The following is a 24779-nucleotide window of genomic DNA, read 5'->3' on the forward strand; positions in this document are numbered from 1 at the left end:
AGGGGTGTACTACATGACCGAGGGTTTGCACTACCAATAAACTTAATTATAACTAATTATGAGAACAAGATAGCATTGTTTATATACCATATTGCTTAAATTAAAGATTAGCTTCCTGTATGAATTACAGTGCACTGATAGAAACAGAGATAGTTTCCAACAAAAAGCACCCAAAAAAGCAGCAAAAGTCATAGGAGACACTTATTTCACTTCTTTGGTGCTGGTCTTTGAAGACCTCCACCACCATCATCACTTCCACATTCATCCTCCTGCACCTCAAGAGTTGCAAGTACCACTCTGCCCCTGTTTCTTGAAATCTCTCTGATAGGAGTCTTTGCAGCCTTCTTAGAACAAGGAATCATAAGTGGATTGGTTCTGTGAGGCATCAACTCCTCACCACTTTCAACAGCTTCCATCATCAACTTCCAGTCTTTAAAATCAAACCGAAAAACAAATTGGCTATAAGAAGCTTCTCCATATGCCATTTCTGTAGCTCTGGGAGCATTTTTGGGGACAACAAAATGTTTTCCATTTTCATCAACATTTATCTCTACCATCCTTTACTAGAAATGATAATGCAAAGATCTTTTCCACTGTCTAGGAAAATGATATTCTATTTAGAACCAAATTCTCTAATCTAGCTTGCTTCTGTTTTCGCAAAATGTTAAATATGCTTGCCATATTCTTGTCTGTTTCTGATTTTTCATCTTCCAGGGACTCTTTCACTGCTTCAGGTCGAGTGCTTTCTGTCGGCTTAGTCTATTTTCTCTATACTATAGCTTTCCTTTGCTTGAGTTCATTATCCATTGGTCCAAGCATAGTGAAAATTCCTACCACATGCTGGAAAACAGAAGCAGCTAAAAGCCCAATATTTCTCCATGATATTTGGGTTTGATCGTCATTTCCTTCCAAAGACCTGCTTCCATATGCCTGGTCACTATAGTTTCTTAGAATATCACTACTAATAAAATCAACTGGAGTATCACCATCATTGTTTTGTGATCTGTTACTAGTAGTGAGGAGTGTGGATGTGAGATAAAAGAGTGCATCAACATGTGTAACTTTCTCACGAGGTCTCTAAACAAAATTTGTGCAAGCTTTCCACTTTGCTAATTATAGTCTGAAATTTTCCAGATTCTACATTTAAAGTATTTTCTCTCTCCTCAGCAATTGAAGTCTTGAGGGGATGATAATGGTACCTTAATATATAGTGTTGCACCATACTCTGATTGTTACCACTGCATGCAGTAGCATCTTCTTTCTCTCTCAGGGACGTACTATGGCCTTGTTGTGATCCTTTTACCCCACGAGAGGAATCCTTTAGACTCAATGTTTCTTCCTCTTTAACTCTAGCTTGGGTACCAAGCCTTCTACCCATCCTTTCTATCACTTGCTTTTGGAGTTGATAGAAATGAAAATATTCAACCAAAGCTGGAAGGAAGGGCTTGAAATTGAGATTTCTGATTGAAGAACTGCTGTGAAATAGAAAGAGAGCAAGAAAAGATTTTTGTGTTGCACTGAAATGAGGGAGGGCAGGGAGTTATGATTTCCCCTACCCTGAGAAGTCTGCTTTGTAATAGAAGAGAGATGAAGGCCCACTACAATGGATCTAAAGTCCCAAGACATACGCATTGTCAAATGAAATGCGTTGGTGGAGTGTGCCAATTAAGCGTGAGGATTGGGAGAAGTGACACGTGTGGGAGAGTGGCCATATTATTGAAGAATTGTTTACATTGAGGAAGGACACCATTTGAATATGGAATGTCAATTCTAATGTGGAGAGTTTCCAACACCACTTTCTCATCTACATGAGGGATTTTATAGTTTGTATATATTTGTCTCATTCCCATGGTGAAACTATTAGTGTGAGGATCCATTTTTTCATGATCCATATGTTGGATTCTTTGCTAAACTTGAGCTTTATAAGGAAATCTCTTTAGATATCTAAAACGTCTTAGAAATTTATTTGAACAATTATTGTCTAGCAACAATGTCTATTGATGATAAATTGCTTGGTAATGTACACATGCATAGAAGAGTGCGACCGATGGCATGGATACTCGGCCTTTCGGGTCAAAATTTCCACCTCTAAAGATAATATTTGGAATATCCTTTGAGCCTTTCTTTGAGATGGCATCCAAGAAGTTGGAGTGAAGACATGCATCAAGGAACTCTATATTTTGATATATTCCAGCTGAATCACCAAACATGCAAGAGAAACTAAAACCAGGGGTTATATAATTAATAGCCCCAGTGTATGGGAAATCCAGGCTTTTAGAGGAATATTTCCGCACTTAATAATTGGTTGAGGATGAATATTTCTATTACACTATGTGCTGTTATTGATATGTTTGGATGCTTTGGGTGAACACTTGGCCCATCTTCAAGAAAATCCAATAACGTTCGAGTCCAAGATAGATTTAAAGAGATCATTTATCAAATTAGTTGTCCAGCTATGAAAGACAATCAAGTTTTGGAAGAGATACATTGTAGTACTATCAAAGCAGATTGTGGACCATGTTAGAAAATGGATCAAAAAGGTTTTCAAAATGTTTCTAAAATTTGACATTTAGCATTGTCTTAGCATTTTCTTATCAACTTTCATGGAGGCAAAAAGTGACAGGAGAAACTTGCACAATAATGGCAGCCACTAGAATGAGAAACACAATGAATTAGCAAAATGGAATCTATTGCTGTGATGACACATGGGAAGTTACTTATTACTCTCAACGTGGTTTTACAGGAAAAATAGTTTTCGCCTTTGAGTATAGTTGATGTATCGTAATGTAGCGGTTGTTTCCTTACTGCAATAAAACAAATATATATCCATATCAAGGTGAAAGAATAACACCAGTATATCTTCGAATGATATCGGCTATGTGTTGTGCTCAACAGCTAGGAAAGTCTCTATTGGTCATAGTGCGATGAAGCGATGGGTTCGGGTTTCCTTGCCAGTGTTGTCAAAGTATATCGATACAAGTGATGAAAAAACATGTGTTAAATTCCCTGGAACATATCTTATTTTCGTTACTTGTCCGGGATAAATCCATGATGATAGTTGAGAAACGTAATCAAAATAAAATAAATATGTAGTTTATTTAAACAATTGTGGCATGAGCGGAAAACATATTCACCAAATTACAAAATGCGAAAGTCAAAGTTCTGTATAAAAGTTTTAAATTAAAAAAAAATTCAAACAGTTTCCAGGAAGTTTAATGAATGCAACTGCCCATCACTCATCCAATGGACATTCGAGGAGGGTTGAAGCCATCCATCAATATGAAGAGATATATAAAAGCAAACAGGAACTTTGAAGAAGGGATCCCTCATTTTTCGTACCCAATTGTTGCCCGATTATTGAGCAAGGGCCTGACGAGTTAGTGAAGGTTTCCCTTTTGTTTTTGTTTCAATCTATTTTCATGCTTAGATTTTTTCTAATATGATGTCATTGGTGGACCTTAATATAGGGCGCTGCACCATACTCTGATTGTTACCACTACATGCGATAGCATCTTCGTTCTCTCTGTGGCCTTGTTGTGATCCTTTTACCCCACGAGAGGAATCTTACAGTGTCTAACTCAATGTTTCTTCCTCTTTAACTTTATCTCAGGTACCAAGCTTTCTACCCATCCCTTCTATCACCTGCTTTTGGAGTTGAGAGCAATGTAGAAATTCAACCAAAGCTAGAAGGAAGGGCTTGAAATCTATGTTACTAGAAACCAAAAAGGGGAAACGAAACGAGAAACGACAATGAGATGAGAAACAGAGTTTGGAGATTTCACATTCAAGAAACGAGGAGAGAGAAAAACAAGACAAATATGAAACATACAACCAAGAATTTGTTTCACATTCAAGAAATGAGGAGAGAGAAAAAACAAGAAAAATATGAAACATAAAACCAAGCATTCATCATTAACATTCTCAAATATTATGGTTCATAGGTAGTTGCTCATAGGCTTTAGCTGCTCACATTGGCCATTCCTTAATACTTATAGTGATCAACAAAGCTTCCATTTCTCACATAAGCCATTCTTGAATACCCATGTTTGATCCTCTAGGCTGGAAAATACAATAGTGTAGAAACACTTGGCGTTGAATTCAAGTTTGATTTAGCCTTTGCATTTTCCTGAAGAGTACATGATCCCACATACATTGTATATATTCTTGGATGTGACATGAGTGGACCTAAAATTTGGGATCTATTGTATCATTTTCTACATATTTATTGGCTTATTGTTTTCATGGTTGGGTAACAAGATGGTGGAAATTGAGTTGATCTCCATTGGATATAGAGCCAAAAATAGAGGGTTGTCTCGAATTATTGCCATTTGCAGAACCATAAATACTACAACATGTGTTTGAAGACAAAATCTAAAGAGAAAACTTTCAAAATTTATCTTTAATCCATTATAATAGAAAACTAATCTTTATAATAATAAAAATAATATATTTTAAAAGTAGAGTTGAACTAGATATTAAATTTCTAGTTTGTGAGAAAAAAAAAAAATTAAATTATTTAACTACTAATTTATATATATATATATATATATGTATAATATATATATATATGCATATATATATATATATATATATATATATATATATATATATATATGTATAATATATATATATATGTATATATATATATGTATATATATATATATATATATATATATATATATATATATATATATATATCTATATATATATATAGATATATATATGTATATATATATCTATATATATATATATATATATATATATATATACATGTATATACATACATATATATATATATATATATATATATATATATATATATATATATATATATATATATATATATATTACTAATTTATAAAAGAGATTTGATCCCTTTAGGGTGTCGATATATCCGAAATTAAGATGGATCTAGGCTAGTATTGTATTATTTACCATAATTATTGTTAAAGTGTATAATGGCTATCTCATATTTGTATTTGCATTGATTAAATGATTATTACATGTAGTCATGTTTTATATTAATTATTTTGATGCATCATATATATGGTTTTGTATAGTAAATTTATTTTTATGTTAAATTTTAATAGTTAAATTTAGATATTCTTTCTTGATATTAGATATTTTTTTATTAATTTTCATTTTATAAAATTTGTTATCTGAGTCAATGTTTCCAATTAACAAGTGTGGTTGATCAATATAAATAAGTGAAATAAATTATTAAATTGTGATTTTTTTTTTAATTTCTACTTAGTTAAATATTATATATAAATATCACTTGTGGTTATAACTTACCAAACCATTCATTTTTAGTTGTTAAATATGATTATGTTAAAATAATTTTAAAAAATGTTATCACCCATGGTTAGAACTTACCAAACCATTCTTTTTAGTCCCTGGATTTTTTTTTTTTTATGTTAAAATAACTTTTGAAAAAATGTTATGGCCAATAGTTTTGTTATATTCCATGGTTTTGTACTTTATATTCATTTAGTTTGCTAGTTTCTGCACATGGTTTTGTTAGATTCCATGGTTCTGTATTTAATATTTATTTAATTTATTAGTTTTTTCTCATCAATTTTCTTTCATATATTAAAACAAGCTAGAGAGACCTTGAAGTCTTGAAAAGAAATTTCATATTCTAGGTATTTTATTCTAGGCCCCTCTTAATATAATTTATTAGTTTTTTCTCATCAATTTTCTTTCATATATTAAAACAAGCGAGAGAGACCTTGAAGTCTTGAAAAGAAATTTCATATTCTAGGTATTTTATTCTAGGCCCCTCTTAATATATTTTTGGTCGTTAGATTTTTGTGCCGAGAGACCCTTTCCACCTGGGGAATATGTTATAATATTTGGCATTTTAACTCAGTCAAAATAAAACAAAATCAAATCAAAAAAAAAAATTAAAAAACATAAAATTCTCCAGTACATAGTTTTTTCTTGCCCATGGTTTTTTCCCATGGTATTCCTAACCCATGGTTTTTGTCCATGGTATTTTTCTGCAATGTAGCCTATTCAAAGGCTAATAACTAAAGCAACCTAGATCCATTTTAGAGTGTTGAGAGGATCAAATCTCTTCAATTAAAGAGGTTTGTAGCTTGAGAGAGAGAAAGATATATATATATATATATACACGCTGGTTATTTATAAATGAAGAGGAGTATTTTCTTATAGTAGTACTCCTATTTGTTTTGTATTTAAAATTTATTAAATGATGGATTTCTATTTTGTATTTTGATTTTTGAGACTTGTTTATTTTTATAAATTTACAATTATTTCTATCGCTATTTTTATGTAATTATGAAACTTATCATAGTTGAAATTATGTTTTTACTATAGACATATTAATCAATAGCTTGTTGCTCTTAAGCTTTATTATTGCAAATTACCTAACATAATCTCTCTTATCACCCATGGAAAAAGTATTTATGGGATAAAACTATTAATGGGATGGATAATAGATAATTATTATTTTTTATATATTAAATTAATGTTTTTGGTTGATGATATTTAATATTATAGATAGTCTAATAGTTGTTGAATTGAGGCTTCTGTGATTCATATTAAATTTAAGAGAAAACATTTTTCAGCGTAATAATACATTTATCCACGCGTTTAGAACCAACAAGTGTGGTTCATCATGAGGACAAGCTCAAGAATGATCATGGCTACATATTAAATAGGGAGAGGGCTATGTTAGACTCAGCACAAATGACTATAATTGGCCCAGAAATGGCTAGATTTGACAATTCAAATTGTTTAATTATAATAATACTCATCATGTTTTATTTTAAGTAAAAAGTTAACCAAATTGAGTCAAAAATAATAAATCTAGGGAATATGATAATGAGTAAATTGTTAACTTGTATTATTAGTTTTTGAATAATATTAAAATTATATTATTATAATAGTATTATTCTTATTATTAATGGTTTTGGTAACTAATTAATATAAATTAATTAGTAAAACACTGATAGATCTAGGGAAATTAGTGAGTGTAAGGATATAATATTATCATATTAATTATTATTAGTTATAGTATTATTCCTATATTAATAGATCTAGGGATATTAGTAATTATAAGGATTTAAAATAAAATAATATTAATTATTATTATATTACTATTATTAATATGATAATGTTATAATAATAGTATTATTATTTATGGTTTGGGTAACTAATTAATTTAAATATCTTAGTAAAGTTGTATGATGGGAACATAAAATATCTTATACTAGATAATTTAACCCCTGTAAACAGTTATGAAAAGGACCATCTCCTAAATATAAGGAAAAGAAATTGAGGGAGGTTAAAAATCAAATAATTAAGGATAAAGAAAGCAAGTTAAAGGATAATAAGGGGAAAATTATAGAATTCTAGAACAAGTCATTAATAGAGGGCGGGGAAGAAACTACTAGGAAGAGAGGGCATGGATCTAGCAACTACCGATATTCCAACCGTCATCTCTATTGAGATTGCTGGGCATTTTGTCAATCTCAAGGGCTTCCCTAAATTTACGGTGATGGAACTGCACAACCTTAGCAATAACTTGGGCCTCCTCAATACAAACAGGATGTTTGATCTTCTCTGCATGCTCCACTAGTGCCGAAGACTTAGTTCTCTCATGTTTTAGGTCAACTGCGTGCTCATTAATCCTTTGATTAATAGAGCATCTAGTCTCACCAATGTAGGGGATCCCACAGGAACAAGGAATAATATAGACACCCTTCATGTCCTTAGGGTTGATAGGATCCTTCACATATGGGAGGGATTTACGAATAGTGTTAAGGGGTCTAAAGGTCGAGGGAACATTATGCTTCTTAAGAATCCTAGCAATCCTATCAGTGGTCCCTTGGACATAAGGTAGATGGACCCTTGGGACTCTATCTTTTGGTTCTTTTTTAACTACTGCATTTTTGGAGGCTTTAAGGAAAGCCTTCTGACCAAGGTGTCTACTATAACCGTTCTCACCAAAGACATTAAGGAGATGGGATTTCTCTTTATCGAAGCTCTTTTCATCAGAGATCCTTAGGGCACGTGTAGCAAGGGTGTTGAGAACGCCCAACTTTTGAGCTGGGAAATGATGGGAACTGGCATGAAGATACTGCTCAGTATGTGTTTTCTTCCGAAACACTTGGTGGGAGAGGGAACCGTCAATATTCTTTGAAATAAGAATATCAAGGAAAGGGAGGCAACCATCTACTTCTTGTTCCATGGTGAACTTAATGGTGGAGGATTGACAATTGAATGATTGAAGAAGAGATCTAACTCCTCTTTTCCATGAGACCAGATGACATTAGTGTCATCTACATATCTTTTCCAGAGTTTGGGTAGGAGACAGGCCGAGGCCAAAGCCTTGGATTCAAAATCTTCCATAAAAAGATTAGCAATAACAGGGGACAGGGGTGAGCTCATGGCAACACCGCATGGCAACACCGCATGTCTGTTCAAAGAACATGCCCTCAAAACTGAAAAAAGTGGAAGTGAGATAGATCTCAACCAACCGAGCGGTATCAGGATCCATGAGACGATTGACCACCTCCATGGCCTCTTTTATCAGGATGCAAGTGTAAAGGGAGACTACATTAAAACTAACAAGAATGTCCCCAGTGTCAAGCTTTATGCCCTTGACAAATGTATTATCATGTGCATTACACCGAAAAACTTTTTCTCTTAAAAGTCTAATAGTTGATAAAAGTTTCTATAGGATGGTTTTATCAAAATAATTTTCCAATCATTTGAGAGGTTTTTCCGAAGGAAAAAATCGAAATTTTTTATTAAGTAGATAAAAAATTTACATTGCACATGCAAAAGCATCACTGTTTGCTCAAAGAGACTGTCAAATACGGGTTCAAAAATAGCTGACTGCCGGTTTTATATGTCCCTGTTTTGGAAACTGTAGCTGTCTGCCTGTTTTATCTGTCCCTGAATTGGAAACTGTAGCTGTCAAAGGAAGAGAAGCTGACGTTGAGGTCTAAAGCCAAACTATGACAAAAGAAAAGCACATGCGGCTGTCCAAAACGGATCTCCTCATGAGTGAGGAAAACAAACCGAGACTGATAAAAGAGTTAAAGAGCCATTTGTTTTGTGATATATATACACAGAAAAAAACGAGATAGCAGCAAAAAGAAATAAAAAACCCCAGCCATAAGTCAAGGCGGATGATAATATGGATGCTGATCTGATCTGCTAATTTGGCCCTGATCTTCTTCTTCTATTTGCCAACTGCCCAAAACCTGTTGAAGGCCGTCTTTTGATAGCTTGTCTGCCACATCATTTCTTTCCCTGTAAATATGACCTATGGAGAACCTGTTAAATCTTGATTTCAGGCTTTGAACCTCACCCAGAATTTGAATTAAAAATTGATTGTTGCAAGCACGATGACCAGTTACCCATCTGATCACAATTTGAGAGTCCCCAAAAATTTGAACAGAGAGGGTGTGCCTTTGAATGAGCCAGCATAAGAGGTGTTTGAGAGCAAGTAATTCGGCGAAATTATTTGAGCCAGAACCTAAACCCACAGAGGCTTTTAAGGAGTGGGTGTGAGATTCATGGATAACAATTCCAGCTCCTGCTTTGTTGTTTTGGGATGCACCATCAAAAAACGCCCAAGGGATTCCTTCTGCAATCAGAAGTTCAGGAACAATTCGATGGGAGGAAGAAACCTTTGGTTCAGGAATACTAGAGAAAATGGCTGCTCCCTGAGCTGCAGTGATTTCTACCGGGGTCTCTTTATCCTGAAAGATACTTTTGTTCCTTGCTATCCAGATCCCCCAGCTAATGATGAGCGGGAGATTTCTAAGGTTCCCGTCCGGATGCTCATTCCACCACTTCTGCCAGACTTCTTGGATATTGTCCCCTTCCCAGACAAACTGTTTGTTCAGGAGGTTCCTAAACTCGCCCCAAATCTTTTGAGCTTCCGGGCACTTTAAAAAAAGGTGGTTTATGGATTCTTCGTCTGCTTTACACAATGTGCATCGCCCAGGCCCGATCATAAATCTAGTCCGAAGAATGTCCCAAGTTGGGAGTTTGCTCCTTAGCAAGCACCAGAAATTTTTTTTTGCTTTTGGTGGGCACTTTAGTTTCCAGAGCAGTTTTGACCACCACTCCGGATCTCCCCAACCCTTCCTTGACATAAGGAAAGAGTATCCATTTTTGGGGTCATATGATCCGGAGTCTGCATGCGCCCAAATTAACTCATCTTGCCTGTCAGACAATCTTACATTTGATCTGCTAAGTTCCTGAGTGAAGATATGCCAATCATTCCACCATCTCTGATCCAAATCCAGCTCTTCTCCATTCTTCCATGCCTGCCCCCAGATGGATGAGTGGCCAATCTTCTCCACTTGGCTGAGGAAACGAAGGCCTTTCCTATCCAAATGCTGGATCAGATCAGGGGAAAGGGCAAAACTCTCATTGCAGCCCACCCAAGGATCCTTTCCAATCTTTACCTTTTCGCCATTCCCAATCTTCCATGCAAGGCCTTGCTCTATCACCTTAAAAGATTCAAGAGTGGCTTTCCAGATAGCAGAAGCCCGCTTTTGAGGCTTGATTGGGATTCTGATCCAGTCTTCGAGAGGAAAAGGGTCAATGTATTTCCTTTTCACTGTTCTTGTCCATAGGTTCTCCATCTTTATGAGGCGCCAACCTGATTTGGCAGCTAAGGAGAGTCTGAAATCTGGAAGATTTTTGATTCCCCATCCACCCCATTCCTTAGGTCTCGCCACTTTCTCCCATGCAACCCAAGGGAGAACCGAAGAATCCTTGTTCCCAGCCCAAAGGAATCTGCTGCATATCCTCCTTATTTTCTCCAGAGTTCCTTTTGGAACCCAGGTTAGCGCTACCCAGTATACTGGAATGGCAAGAAGCACGGATTTGAGAAGGATTAAGCGCCCTGCTCTGGAAAGCCATTTGAAGCTCCAGTGACTGATTTTAGCCTCGATCTTGGCAATTAGCCAAGACCAGTCCTCCTTCCTGTAATCATTTGGCTTCAGCCAGAAACCCAGATACTTGAAGGGCGAGCCCATGCTGCACATTTCATATGGAAAATATGAACTGAACTGTTCCCTGTCATTTCTATTTAGGCCCTCTTCTAAAATTTGAGATTTCCTGGGATTGATCTGCATACCTGTTGCTTTTAGGAACAGCTCCAAAATCATTTTTAACTCCTTGAGTTCATTGAGGGAGCCATTTGTAAAGATCAGAATATCATCTACAAAAAGTAAATGAGTAATGCTCAAGTTGACAGCTGCCTCAATTCCATTTACCTTGCCTTCCCTTTTGCTTTTATGAATCAGCTGACTGAGCCCTTCAGCCACTAGGAGAAAAAGCAAAGGTGACAGAGGGCATCCTTGCCTCAGCCCTCTCTGTCCTTTGAAGAAAGGGGAGGCAGCTCCATTAATAAGGATAGCATAGTTGACATTTGTAATACACCCCATAATCCATCTGATGAAAGCCACTTTGAATCCCAGGTGAGTTAAGAGCAAGCGAATGTAAGACCAGCTTATCCTGTCATAAGCTTTCGAGAGGTCAATTTTAATTACCCCTCCCTTTTTATTTTTCAGCTTTATACTGTGAAGAACCTCCTGTGCCACTCCTATTGCCTCATGGATTTGTCTTCCGTTCAAAAACCCAAATTGCTCAGGAGAGATATGCCTTGATAGAATTGGTTTGATCCTGAGAGCAATCACTTTGGCAATGATCTTATAGATACTATTGCACAAAGAGATAGGTCTGAAGTCCTCAAAAGAGTCTGGGGCTTCCTTTTTAGGAATGAGGGCGATGAAAGTTGCATTGAGGGAGCTGTAGACTTCCCCCTTTAATCTCGACTCCTCCACCACATCTGTGATTTCTGCTCCTATCTGCTCAAAGAAGTGAGAGAATAGCTCTATTGACCAGCCGTCCGGTCCAGGACTTTTCTCTTTTGCCATAGACTTTATTACACTTTCCACTTCCTCCTTAGAAACTGGCTCCATTAATTGGTCCGCTTCTTCCTCCTCCACATATCTAGGGAAGCATTGAGCAGTTTGAATGACTTCTGCAATAGTAATCTCACCAGGATCTTTGAAGAGAGATTGGAAATGGTTTACCCCCATGGATGAGAGAGCCTCGAAAGTCTTAGCTTCCCTTCCATCTTCAGATTTAAGACTCCATATAGTATTGGCACTCTTCCTTCCTTTGGCATAATTATGGAAAAACCTGGTGTTTTCGTCCCCTGCTTTGAGCCAGATAGCCCTGCTCTTGAGCCTCCATTCTTCCTCCTTTGCCAGCAGGATTTGGTTCTTAAGCTTCTCCAGACCAACAATTTTCTCCTTTGATTCTTGGGAAGAGTAGCTGTCTGCCTCTATGCTTTCAAGTCTTTGGAGTTCCACATTTATCCTGGTTTGATCCTCGATCTGTTTCATATGCCGCTCCTTTGCCCAGGATATTGTAGCCTTTTTCAATCTTTTGAGGTTTTCCATGAAAATGAACCCTTTATTTTCCTGGGCATCTCTGACAGGGTGAACCCAGGTTTCATTAAACAGCTTGTTGTAAGATTCCTCTTGGAGCCAGGAGGCATTGAATTTAAAAGGGGAAGGGGGTTTCGATGGACCCTTGGAGAGCTCCATATAGATCGGGAAGTGATCCGAGGACCCCCTTTCTTCTGTCCATTGCCTGAATAAAGGGATATCAGCAGCCAGATCCTCATTGATTAAGAAGCGATCTAAGCGTTTTGCCACCCTAGCTTCACCAATTCTTTTATTCCTCCAGGTAGGCTTCAGCTTGATGTAATTTGCTTCTATAAGATTGTTGGAGGCTAGAAGGTTCCTAAAGAAATCAGATTGTGGATCCTCTCTTGCATTAGGCCCCCAGGACTCCGCTCTGCCTATAGAAAAGTTCAGATCGCCACCCATCACCACAGGTTTATTCTTTACAAGGGAACTCTCCATCAGATCATTCCAGAAGGGGATCCTTCCTTGACAAGGCCCGTATATGTTAATTATAGAAAAGGGGAATTCAAACTCTAAAGATTGGCACTCAATCCCCAGTGCCTGTTTCCTTCCCCATTGATTCAGAATTTTTACTCGGCCTTCCCTATATCCCAAGGCCATGCCACCAGAGTGGCCATCGACATCCAGTGCTGAGAAAACCCAACCTGGGAGAAGGCTTTTGAGCAAAGAAACCACCTCCTCCCCTTTCCCCAGAGTCTCCTGGAGAAGAATTACATCTGCTTTTGATTCCATTACTAACTCCCTCAGAGCCAATTTTTTGGGTTTATTGGCTAAACCCCTGCAGTTCCAAGAGAAAAGGATCATTTGGGAACATTGCCGGGGGCTTGCACTGCTCTAAGTGCCCCTGTGATGGAGAGCTGCTTACCATCTGCCACATCATAAATAGCCTGAACTTTGGCAGCTGAGAGTTTTGACTTCCTGCCCCTCTTTTTTCCTGGCTGAGACTGCGGAGGGTGAGGGTCAATGCCCCCAACAGCAGGGAAGGAATCAGGTTTTGAAGCAAGAGAGCGAAGGTTGTATGGACAAGGGGGAGGCTGTTCCGAGAGAGAAGGATCACGGCAGCACCCCTCTCTATTCAAAACCAGAGAAGGAATGGCATCCGACAGGTTTTCAATGCAAGTTTCAATACAGTTTCCCATCGTACCATCAACCAAGGTTTTATAATTAACTGATATTTCGGGAACATTTTTGGCCAGGTCCTCTTCCCTAAGCTTATCCAAAAATTCACCATTTTTTTCAGAAATAGAAGAGGGAGATGGATTTAAAGGCACTCCCTTCTGGTCCTCGGCTGCGCTAGGAGATATGCCTGGGGTTTCTTCAGCCACGGCCTTTTGAGCATCCTCATGAATCGCTCCATCTTTTGGCAGATCCGTCGCTGGTTCCTGATTGTCAACTTCCTGCACATGGATCCCCTGATCCATTTCCGAATCCCTTGATTCCTTCTCCATATTTGCAGCGGCTTCTTTGAATTGATACTGAGACCATGTAAGCGATGATTCCAGCCTTTCCTTTGTTCGCTGAAACCTTCTACGTCTTTTTCCCAGTGGACAGTCCTTAGCCAAATGCCCATATTCATGGCATCGATGGCAGCGGAACGGCAAAAACTCGTAGTCTAGGATTTGTTCAAAAATGAGCTCCTTATACTGAAGAATGATTTTCTCTGGCAGTCCTCCTCTAGGGCTTAAACTTACCAGAATCCGAGCCATAGATCTGTTATTTGTTTCCAAGAAAGACATGTCAGTTTCTAGATAGGTCCCCAATCTGTTTCCGAGCGCCATGAACACTGATTCCACCCATAAAAAAGAAGGAAGGCCTGGAGCCCTAACCCAAACCGGAAAGACATCCATTTTTTCATGCATTGGATCGAACATAGGGCTCCAATTTTTTAGGAGTACTGGAATGTGCCCAAGAGCCCAATTCCTCTGCAAAACCCAATCGGCCGCTTCTTTGGATTCGAACCGGACCGAGAACCAGCCTTTTGGGAGAGACAAAACCAGAAAGTCTCTGATAAGATCCGAGTTCCAGTTCCGCTTCCCCCATGATTTGATGAACTCCGAGGAGAAAGACTTCCCTCTAACTCTACCAACAAGGGTGCAATCGGCCACCACCAGAGCTTCTTCGATTTTAACATCCATCCCGAGAACAAGATTTCCTTCAACACCTTGAGATTTGACTAATCTATGTTTCTTCCGTTGCCCCTCGGGGATTTTTGGTACCCTGGGATTGTCCCCTAACCCTTCGGATTCCTGCCTCACATAACATGCACTGGGGCCAGAGGAATGAAGAGGGACACAGTCCTCCAAACGATAGTCCCTTGACGAATTTTGATGAAAAGTATCCTGAGTCCCTTTTGCAGGCCGCCTATCTTCCCCCTTCGACTCTTGAGAGACTGCTGTAAGCTGTTCCGGCCCTCCTCTCTCTTTCACAGTTTGTCTGCCTGCCGCGATTGAAACCCTTGTGACGGGGGCCGAAGCTCTTGCATTGCCTCCCGGACTGTGCCCGAGCTTCGTACCGAGGGTTACAATGTCTTCCAACCCGCCAGAGAGAGCTGGATCATCAAGCCCTAGAAACCCTTTGATGCCTCCGGGAAGCTGGATCAGGTTCTGCGAGGTCTCCTGGATTATGGGAACATTCAAAAGATCACCCTTACCTTCATGACGAGCCTTTTCCGATTTACCTAGACTCTTCGGCATAGGGAGAGGTGAAACCGCCTGTTTCTCAACCTTCGAGCAGAACGGACTAGGGTCTAGGGATTTTACCGGCCCGAAATAGTGTGCAACGTTCTGGGGAGTCGGGTCTTTACCCCAAACAGAAAGGATGTCTTCCATTGACGGGTTTAGATCGATTCCTTCCTCCACATTAATCATGGTTACGAGCTGGGAGACCGTCGCTATTGAAATGACGGGCGGTGAAAAAAACCCGTTCGTAAAAACCCGTTCTGTTACAGATTGCAATAAAAACTTCCGTAAAACGAAAACCCAGGTGACTGGCTTTGCTGGAAAAAGCTAAACGCTGCCTGTTGTTCACGGCTTCTACCTGGACGAGGACTTCAGGCGAAAAACTATACTCCGGCCCTCGTGACTGGGCCCTAGCCGCAGCCCTAAGGCCTAGGTCTGGCCCTGCGCCAGCTACCCTGATCTCCCCGTCACCTCGCTCCATGCTCCCAGCTCCCTGTCACCGCGCTCCATCACCCTCCCATCCTCACAGTTTTCATATATGAGATGTCATGAACATACCAGCATGGAGGCAATATGCCTGGACTCATCCAACATAATCCAAATTCAATTCCAATCCACACTTACAATCAATATTTTAATATTATTGACACAAATTCACAGAATACTACGCCATCAAAGTATCTTCAGCGTGATCTTCCTCCCTCCTTAAATTGAAATCAAATTTAATTCCAGTCCACACTTACAATCAATATTTCAGTATTATTGACAACACTGATGTAGATCACTTCCAGGCTCCATGAATTCACAGAATGCTACGCCATCAAAGTCTCTTCAGCTGAGAGTTATCTGTCTCTTTCTCATAGACGAACATCCACCGACATGCACATAACAATAATTGAAACGACATTTCCACATAAACAGAAGGCAACATAAAGGCAAACAAAACAACATTCCAAACCCAGATAAACAGAAGGCAACATAAAGATAAACCGAAAAACAAAGAGGAGCGCTCCAAAGACCACACAATAACATCGAGAGAGAGAGAGAACAGAGAGCCGAGAATGCACTGCAGGGAAAAGGAATCATTTGAGAGGTTACAAACCAGACAAATGACAAAAAAAATATTGTGTCCCAATGTTTATATAAAATAATTAATTAACTATAAAAATTAACTAAATTATTTAACTACTAAAAAAACCTTATACATTTCAATTTATTATTTTATATAAAAATACACATTTTAAATATTAGATACAATCACTAAATCCATTTTTAAATAAAAGCAACACAAAAATAACAAAAAAAATTTGTAAAAACTTAACCATACACTGCTACACATCAATGGATACAATTAAAAAAATAACATAACTTTAACTAATAAAATCCCTAAATAGTCACTATTGCAAGGTGTTGTCACCAGGGAGAACACCCAACCTATTTGCAATAAACCTGTTCCGTTAGCACCTAAGCTATATATGGTTGACTTCTAACCATAGACTATGAAAATGCCTTTAAAAACTATCTAGAAAACCAATGCTTTTTATGATTCATGTGAAATTCCAATCAGGGTGTTGTCACTAGGGAGAACACCCAACCTATTTGCAACAAACCTATTCCGTTAACACCTAAGCTATATATGGTTGACTTCTAACCATAGACTATGAAAATGCCTTCAAAAACTATCCAAAAAACCAATGCTTTTTATGATTCATGTCAACATCCAATCGGGAAGAGATCCATATTGCAAATGAACCAAATTAATGTTTTCCATTAAAAAGTTTCAAGAAACAAATCGTTTTTGGAAAACCCAGTTTCTTGCATTAAAAAATGAAAACTACTGTATAAACATTGTTTTTCGTACCGTTTCATTTTTTATATGGTTTTTTTCATAAACAAAGACTTCCGTTTCATTTCTGGTAACAGAGCTTGAAATTGAGATTTCTGATTAAGAACTGTCATGAAATGGAAAGAGAGCAAGAAAATCTTTTCATGTTGCATTGAAATGAGGGAGAGCAGGGAGTTACCTTGAGAAGTCTACGTTGTTGTTTTCTCCATTGTTTTCCTGGTGTGGTATACTACCAAACTACTATTTTTGTAATTTCTGGTGTGGTATACTACCAAACTACTATAAGATTTCAACGTATATTTAATATAAATTTCATTGCCAATATAGTAATTGTGGGGCTAGTTCATTTGAAGCTAAATTCTTAAAAAACAAAACCCAAATAACCTAATTTCAGGTGAAAACTTGGTAGATTGTTTAAAGCAATTGAAATCGAGGAAGGAATTAAAGGAGAGAAAGGATACCTGTGCAAGTATTTTCTTTGGCCCTTGAAAGAATACCAAGGCCTCTGATCCTTCCATTGTGGTCCAAATTTTCCCAACGAAAATAGATCCATGTTTTGTGAGCAAGTCATTGAAGAGATCCTCCTCAATATTATTTCTCAACGCATCCAAATTCAACCATGAAACAATAACTGCCAGCGAATTACTACAACCCTTCATGTGAAAATATAAAACAAATTTGCAAATCAATTCTAAGAGTGGCCATCGATCTAGAAACCCTAAAAATTGATCCAATAACCTATACCTATTTCCATATAGCCACAGATCAGAATGTACTTTGCCCATGGTCTTTTTTTTTTTTTTTCAACTACTCAACATACATTTCATGTGAAAATATAAAACAAATTTGCAAATCAATTCTAAGAATGGCCATCGATCTAGAAACCCTAAAGATTGATCCAACGACCTATACCTGTTTCCATATAGCCACAAATCAGATTGTACTGTGCCCATGGTCTTTCCCTTTTTTTTCAACTACTCAACATCTTTCCTTTTTTTTCAACTACTCAACATTCATTCGAATACACTAAGGCGGGGAAGAAAACTTGTTCTGGTCTTTCCTTTTTTTTCAACTACTCAATATTCATTCGAATACACTAAGGTGGGGAAGAAAACGCCACATAATGGTCTTTCCTCTTTTTTCAACTACTCAACATTCATTCAAATACACTAAGGTGGGGAAGAAAACATAGCAAAATGGTCTTTCCTTTTTTTTCAACTACTCAACATTCATTCAAATACACTAAGGAGGAAAGAAAACTTTATGATCATCCATATTAAATAATTATTTTTTTTTTATAAATTTTAAAAACATTATATTTTATGAATATATCAAAATGTATGGAATGTATATTTCCTTATCTTATTGTATACTCATTTCAAAAAATTATATTTTTTATTTTTCAAAATTACAAAATAATTAACCATGTTGTAAGTTGTAATTTTAAACAGATTCAGATTTGGATTTTATATAATCAAACAAAAAAAATTTAAATATTTTTTTATTAATGTTTAATTATCTAATACTAATATTATGGGTTTCCATGTTATTTAAACAAATGAGATTTGGTTTTATAATTATTATATCAAACTTTAAAGCTAAAAATTAACTTTTAACAATGCAATCTTTTATAACCAATTTGGATGTAGTTCATTATTATGGCAATAAAAAATGAATCTCATGAGTCAATTTTGTTGTAGTTCATTGTGATGGTAGTAAGAAATGAATCTCATGAGCCTGGTCCCACCCACACATTGGTATAGTTCCACCTGAGGAATCACTGATCTTCCTTCATGAATCGGTAATATTGTACCAAGAAGCACCATAATGTATGGCATTTCTATTTCCCACAATTGAAAAAGCACCATAAATCCTTCTACAGGAGCATTTTGCTTCCATATTGTTGAACTAAACATGGAAAGACTTTCCTGTGGCAACAAGAATTTCCGAAACCCTCATCCCCCCTATCACAATATATCTTAGAATCCATCATGTTGGAGTGTAGTATCCCTAGTAAGAATATAGGATTGTAGGGAAACACAACCTCAAAGTCAATGGGAAGCCAAGGTATTATAGCTCCAAATCTCACTCTTATGGTTTGTGATGTTTCACTCATGGCCTAGGGCAACCCCTCCTTCCAGACCTGGTCCTAAAATTTAAAAAACAGTGTTTTATCCCTTATACGCGACATTTCCCTGAGTTAAACGCGTGTATACGCGGGTAGGCATATACCCAACCCACGTGTATGAATTAAAACACTTAATTTTTTTTTATAAAACTCCTTAATTTCGGGCGGAGATCGCGGGTTTTACCTGCTGATCACCTGTTAGTGCCCATGGCCCAACTGTTCCCAACCAACTCCCAACTAAAAAACTACTTTGGGAGAGGTATAAAAAGACCTCAATGGGAAGGCCTAAAGTAGGAGAGAAGAGAGAGAAAGGTTATTATGCTAAGATTTTTCCCCTGACCAGGTCTGAAGTCCCTTGTGCCTTCTGCACTTCCCCCATTTGTACAGGAAACCCTTGTTTCCTTGTGTGTTGATGTTCATCCACCATTTATGACATCATGGAGTAAGGCATGGAAGAAGTTTGTTAAAGGCTTGAGGCTGGACGGATCCGGAAGGAAGCTTTGCTTGGAGCCTGCGAAGGGAGACTCAGGTGAACTTATTCCTTTTCTGTACTTTATTTGTCTACAATAAAAGAAACACATGTCTTGGTTCCCGATATGAATCTTCTTTGTGTTTGTGATATTCATGTTTAGAATATATATGTAAATGGTTGTTTGGATTTCATAACTAACTACCTTTATTTATAACACGAAGATGGTTTCTTTATAAGGTTTTGTCCATATACTGCTGTGTTCTTTGGAATTGGTTGTTTTGCAGGGCAAAAGAGAAGAAGAGAACTCCAAGAAGGGTTTGGACCCTAAGGGCCTTCTCAAACGTAGGACCTAAGGTACGCCCCCTTTACAATAGAATTTGCTTATAATAGTGTAATGGCTGTGTGAATGTGTGTTTCTTTGAATAGATAACTTTCAGTCTGCTAGGGTTTCAACCCAAAAAGCCCTAGGGAACATTTCCCTCCAACACAAGGGGAAAGGTTTGTGCATCTAAGAGGGATACCTCGATTACATAGATGTGGTTTTCTAAGATTTTTCATTAATCAAATGTATATTTGAGGGGGAATTCAGCCATAAAAAAATGCTTGACTAAATTTTCATACACAAGGGTTGATTCTATGTCGAATTTTGACACTTTGTGTTTACTCACTTTAATGTCATTACATATAACGAATAATTTGCAAGTCCATGTCTCATTTGATCTCATTTTATTTCAATTGTGAAGTGACTAAGCCTTGAGCCCCAAATCCTCATAGCTAATATTTACAAAGTATGCATTTCCTCATTTCCTCTCATTTTACTTCAGTTAAATGGAGCAACTATGCCTTAGCCCCAAACCGACACAACTAAGATTTGCACACTACAAAATCCTCTCTGTCCCTGGTATTGCAATTGGTTCAGATATCCTTTTCATAGAAGAGAACGAATGTCTCACTAAATACCTTACATGTTAACTTATCATCTGATCCCATTACATTTTCCAAGCAATGAGGACATTAATAAAATTTCAAAATTCAATTTCACACTCATTTGATGTAATCACCATGTTCCATCAATTTCAGGTAAATTCTACAAATAAATGTAAGTAATTATTTTGATTCTTTCATTGATTCTAAATTAGCAAGTAAGAAAATTGTAGATGCACCTTTATTTTTAAAGTACAATCATCCAAAAAACCTCATCAAAGACTAAATATAGGTTAAAACCTCTATGGAGTGAAAAATATTGTTGGTATCCTCCAAAATAACACTACTTTCAGAAGCTGGGTTCAGATTTTACCACAAATGCAAGAACCAAAGTGAGAAGCTTATTTTAAAGTTTTTATAACATGATATATTATAAAAAAAATTGAAGAAGCACACAATACAAAAAAGTTTTGTATCTAGTATCATTCTAGATAGAGAAAAGTACTCGTTAGGCTATCTATGACATGAGTAAGAATTGCTACCAACCTACTTTCAAAATCATCATGGACATTTAGATATTAAAAAGGGAATTGATTAGGCTACCTATGACTAAATAAGAGTTATTCCCCACCTTTCCAAACTATCATGTACATTTAAGCTATCATATTTTATCAACATCCTTTCTATGATGCAACACGTTACAACTTTCCATTATATTTATGCATTATATGAGTTGATGTACTTGTAAGGTGCATAAATTCCAAAATAATTGTCCAAATACCCATGTTTCCACTAAATTAATTATTTAAGTAAGAGACACATTCTATTGTAGGAAGCATGCATCAATCAAACACTGCTCTACTCATAGTTTACAAACCCAACCAATTTTTCATACACAAACACATTCAAGGCTAATCCACAATAAAAAACAATGCTCAAAACAATATTCTTCATCAAACATCTACCAATGCATAAACAATGAGGAGACAAGAGACACATAGAATATGCGATCAACTAGGGCCAAAACATCTCCAGCATGAGAGGAAAACCCAAACGAGATCTTCTTCTTATATAGACTTCAATTGACGAATACCAAGACCATGGCCTAGACCCTTGACTCAATGACCTCTCCAAGACCAAGTCACAAGCCTCCTTTATTCAACTTCCTTATTTTTCCTTGAGTCAACAATGATTAGGTTTCTTCCTTCAATAACTCGACTATCCTTCAAATTCCAGTTCCATGGATCAGATCTATAGTTCTTGGCCCTCTTGCATAAAACCTAGAACATGTGGTTGACCAACCTTTTGAACCTTAATCTTCTTTGCTTGGATGGTATGAACTCTTATTATAATTCGGAGTGTAACCCTACTTATCTTCTTCCTTGATTCGACTTCTTGGACAACAACAAGATCTTCGACCTTTTATGTAGTAGATAGTTCTTCCTTCCTTCGGACGTGTGGAACTATTAGCCCTAAAACAGACCCATAAACAACACCAAAATCTTCTCTCTTTGTTTCCTTCTCTTGGTTGGTTATCTTTGCACTTCTTATTACAGACTTACTTAGCCAAAATTTGCTTGTCCACAAGTGGAGGATGAGTTGCCATATATATAGTGTTTTGTCCATCAAAAACACGTGCTAGGAAGTTTTAAGGAGTGCTAGGGGAACACAAGGGAGAAATAGGTGAAAATACTGCATGCAAATGAATGATTAAGATTTTGTGATAGGAAGTGTTAGTGAGTTCCAGGTGTGCTAAGGAGGGAGTGATAAAGTATGCTAGGCAGTGTTAAGCAATATTAGAAGCTAGGGAAACATTCCAAGATGTGTCAGGTGCTAAGGTGTGCCAATGCATGCCACAAAGTGTTATGGAGTGCTGGGGAAACATAAGGGAGCACTAGTTTCAAATGCATAGAAATGAATGACTAAGAGTGTGTGACGGGAAACATAAGGGAGCACTAGTTTCAAATGCATGGAAATGAATGACTAAGAGTGTGTGACAAGGAGTGTCAGCGAGTTCTAGGTGTGCTAAGGAGGGGACGACAAGGTATGTTAGGTGGTGCCAAGAAATGCTAGAGTGTTAGGGTGACATGCCAGGGTATGCCAATGCATGTCAGGGTGTGCCAATGCGTGTCAGGGAGTGTTAGGGAGTGCGACATAAACAAAAAGGAAAACTAGTTCAAAATGCATGGAAATGAATGAATAAGAGTGTATGATAGGGAGTGTCAGTGAATTCCAAGTGTGCTCAAGAGGGAGTGACAAAGTTATATGCTAGGTAGTTCCAAGGCATGCAAGAGTGCCATGACATGTCAAGGAGTGGTATGGTATGATAGGGAGTGCTAAAGCATGCCATGGCATGTAGGGAATGCCAACATGTGCCACATAGTGCCAAGGGATTATTAGACATGCCAGGTGCTATGCCATGTCAAGATGTAAACTATGTTGCTTAGTTGTTTTATGACCATGGTTAGACGTGAGCCTTGACTTGGTAACTTCTTAATTGAGATGAGCTAAGATTGGGAATGAGTAGCCTAAGATGAGTTATAGGCCATTCTTAGGTGAAAAAGGGATAGTATAGTTGTAGTAATTGTAACTTGGTCAAGATGTTGTAATCAAGGTAGGACTTGGTTGGTTCCCAAGTCTTAAAACCAATAAGGGTAGTTATGAAGGCATGATAGCTAAGGAGTGCGAGGGCATGCCAAGGAATGAAAAAGCATGATAACACATGCTAGACAATGTCAATGCATGTCGAGGAGTCTTGGGGAGTGTGAGGGCATCACAAGGGAGAACTAGGTCAAACTGCATGGAACTAACGAATAAGAGTGTCTTCTAGGTGTCCCAAGGACAAAGTGTATTAGGATAATTTCATAATAGGACTTGCAATAGGTAAGCCTATGATTATGATAAGGGATGGAAAAAGAAATTTTAGACAAAGGGAGACTTTTGACTAGGGACAACACTATTTTTTCAATGACTTGGTTGGGTTCCAAAGTCACAAAAAAAGTAAGGCTATCTATGAGTGCATGACAACTAGGGAGTGCCAAGGTGCAAGGAATTCCAGGAAGTGATAACACATGCTAGAAAGTTCCAAGGCATGTTAGTCATTCCAAGACATGCCAAGTGCTAAGGCATGCCAAGAGGTGTCAGGTGCTAGGGTGTGGCGCCAACACATGCTAGGGAGTGGTAGGGAAACAAAAGGGAGGACTAGTTTCAATTGCATGTAAATGAATGAATAAGAGTGTGTGATAGGGAGTGTTAGCAAGTTCTGGGTGTGCTAAGGAGGCACTGACTAGGTATGTTAGGTAGTGTCAGGGAAACACAAGGAAGGACTAGCTTCAATTTCATGGAAATGAATGAATAATAGTGTATGATAGGGAGTGTTAGCAAGTTCTAGGTGTGCTAAGGAGGCATCTCTGGACAAATTTTGGGAGGGTTTGGAGAAAATTTTGTGTTTTGGTGCAGACTTGCAATTTTTTGTCTAGCAGCACAGCGAGCTCACGCTTTGCTTCTTCCTCAGGGCTCCAAATGATGTAAAATCAACATTTTTGGAAAGATTATGACCCCATATCAAACCCCATTTTCCCACTTTCCTGGTCTGGGGCTCAGGTTTTGAGAAATTTTCAAAAAAGAGGCCAAAAATCACCTTTCTGCCCCTCTCTTTCCATTTCGTTGCGCACCTGGAGACACCTTGGGAGAATGGCCATATCTCAGCCAAAAATTGGTCATTTTGAGTGAAAAAATACTCTAAAGACATATACACTCTCCCCAATTTCCAGAAAAGGCTTCCAATATAGATTTGGACTTCAAGAAGGCACTCAAAAATGGCCTCCAATAGCTCATTGTACACTTGGAAATTTCTGAGGTTTTTGTAAAATTTTCACTGTGTAATGTTTTGTAATTCCTAGTTTGACTCTGGTAAAAGTCAAAAGGGTGAAGTAGATGGATGTGAGGGGTAAAAGTAAATGTAAATAATGGGTGGTTAGTGTTTATAAGTTGTTTTTATGTAAATTTGACCTCATTTATGATAGAGTTTGGAGTCAAAGTTAATTGTAGAAGTCGTTTTTAACTTCCCTAGACATTAGGGTTTAGTTAGAACACCTCATGGAACAATTCCTAGAGTCATTGATTCAACCCCTAAGAGTGGGGAGATGTTGTTTTGGCATTTATGTATCAGTTCTTAGTGATATAACAGGTTGGATTTCAGAGGAGAGAACTATTGTAGCTTGTACTTGGACATTTT

General features: G+C 37.5%; 1 pseudogene; it reads right to left on the bottom strand.

Annotated features, from left to right (window-relative positions):
• Positions 1-206: 206 nt before the first annotated feature.
• LOC149186154 (non-structural maintenance of chromosomes element 4 homolog A pseudogene) lies at positions 207-8548 on the bottom strand (annotated as a pseudogene).
• Between the last annotated feature and the right edge of the window lie 16231 nt (positions 8549-24779).

The sequence above is a fragment of the Pinus tabuliformis genome, chromosome 3_1, assembly GCF_031772625.1.
Source record: "Pinus tabuliformis cultivar Carrire ecotype Pingquan chromosome 3_1, CPIR1, whole genome shotgun sequence".
NCBI classification, from domain to species: Eukaryota; Viridiplantae; Streptophyta; class Pinopsida; order Pinales; family Pinaceae; genus Pinus; species Pinus tabuliformis.